This window comes from Palaemon carinicauda, chromosome 12 (assembly GCF_036898095.1).
Source record: "Palaemon carinicauda isolate YSFRI2023 chromosome 12, ASM3689809v2, whole genome shotgun sequence".
NCBI lineage: Eukaryota > Metazoa > Arthropoda > Malacostraca > Decapoda > Palaemonidae > Palaemon > Palaemon carinicauda.
The window spans coordinates 149,634,652-149,637,151 of NC_090736.1; positions in this window are offsets into that span (position 1 = coordinate 149,634,652).

The following is a 2,500-nucleotide window of genomic DNA, read 5'->3' on the forward strand; positions in this document are numbered from 1 at the left end:
AACACAAATGGGGGAATAAACGAACCCATTAGGAGAAATAAACGAACACACACCATCATAAGGAAAAAAAATTAAACGAACGAAAAAGGGGAAATAAACGAACACAAAAGGGGGAATAAACGAACACGTGATGGCATATATACGAACACACGAGGCCAAAAAAAAACGAACACACTATGGGATGTAAAGAACACATGAGGGAAAATAAACGAACACAAAAGGGGAAATAAACAAACCCGTGATGGAATATAAAGAAACACATGAAGGACAATAAACGAACACGAAATGGGATATAATCGAACACATGATGGAAAATAAACGAACACATAAAGAGAAATAAGCAACACGTGATAGATATAAACAGACACATGAGGGGATATAAACGAACACATGGGGGAAATTAAACGAACACATAAGGGAAAATAAACGAACACATGAGGGGAAATAAACGAACACATAAGGGAAATAAACGAACACATGAGGGGAAATAAACGAAACATGAGGGGAAATAAACGGACTCACGAGGGAAAATAAACGGACACAAGAGGGGATATAAACGAACGCATGAGTGGAAATAAACGAACACGCGAGGTGATATAAACGAACACATGAGGGAAAATAAACGAATAAGGGATTGAATATAAATGACCGCGAGGGAAATAAACGACCAAATGATGGATTATAAACTAATACAGCAAGGGAAATAAACGAACACAAGAGGGAAATTACAAGAACTCATGAGGGAAAATATCAAACACATGGTGGCAAATAAACGAGCACATGAGGGAAAATAAATGAACACATAGGGGAAAATACACGAACACAATGAGGGAAAATACACGAACACATGAGGGAATATAAACAAACACATGATTGGAAACGAACGAATACACGAGGGAAAATAAACAAACAGAATGAGGGAAAATAAACGAACTCACGGAAAAATAAATTAACAAATGAGGGAAAATAAACGAAACACCAAATTGAAAATAAACGAACTCACGTAAAAATATATTAACAAATGAGGGAAAATAAAACGAAACACACAAGCTGAAAATGAACGAAACACAACAATTGAAATAAAACGAAACACACGAGGGAAAATTAAAAGTTATACATTGTGAAATACCACGATCAATGTAAGTCAGAAACCATGATTGGGGAATGCAGTCTTTAAAGAAATCTCCATCACCAACTATCCTGCCACAACTAGTTATTCTCACTAGTGTTTATACAATTAAGCACTAGATCTCTCCAACCGATGCCTGAAAATCGTTGGACCGTTTTACATATATTAAAAAATTAGGGGCAATCTCGTGTGCATTAACAGACGATAATTAAGGGTAGAGTAACATGAAAGAGTCTCCCAATCATCTTTCTGCTTTTATCTTTTACTATGATTTCAAAGTTATACTAACATATAACTAAATATATAAAAAAGAAAAATAGTGTATGTGTCCAGTCAAAAATTGCGGATATTTAGATATGCACACATCACCTCCCCCTTTTCCTAACTACAATACGGCAGTTGTGGTTTACGAGAGTAGGCTACCTCTATAGGTACCCCCCCTCTCACCAGGGTATGAGAACTCCATCTTTCCCCTACTCGAGGGATGGGGAGTCACTGAGTAGTTATACGTCTGGCAACGCCGTTCATCATGACTGGAAAAAGATATATATATATATATATATATATATATAATGTATGTATAAATATATATGTATATATAAAAAAGTATATATATATATATATATATATACGCATACACACACATACGTATATATATACAGTATATATATATATATATATATATATACGCTTTTCTATCTTATTTCTCTTCTGGTCTTTATGAAGTTTTTATAGTTTATGAAATATCTAATTTAATGTTGTTACTCTTCTTAAAATATCCTATTTCGATTGTTTACTATTTTCCTTATTGTTTATTTATTTCCTTGTTTCCTTTCCTGACTGGGCTATTTTTCCCTGATAGAACCCTTGGGCTTAAATCATCCTGCTTTTCCAACCAGGGTTACAGATTAGTTTGGAATAATAATAATAATAATAATAATAATAATAATAATAATAATAATAATAATAATAGGGCACATGGCATTTCATCAATATCTTTCCTGACATAAATGTGCATACTTACGAATAACAAGCCCGGATAAGAGAGAGAGAGAGAGAGAGAGAGAGAGAGAGAGAGAGAGAGAGCCGGGGGGGGGGGGGCCTAGAGATATGGACAAAAACCTTGCTAATAGCTAAATCAGCAAGAGTTGCTGAAACTTGCAACGAACCTTAGCCATTTGGGGCTAGCTGTAATTTATCATAGTAAGGCCTTGATGTCAGTAGAGTAAATGAGTTTGAAATGCGTTTTCTATGTCTCTCTTAATTTTATGTATTCTTATCGAGTGCTTATCTATTTGTTAATTTATTTTTAGTTATTTATATATTTTAATTTTTTGCTTATATTTTACCTTTCTGTATGTCAATAAATTT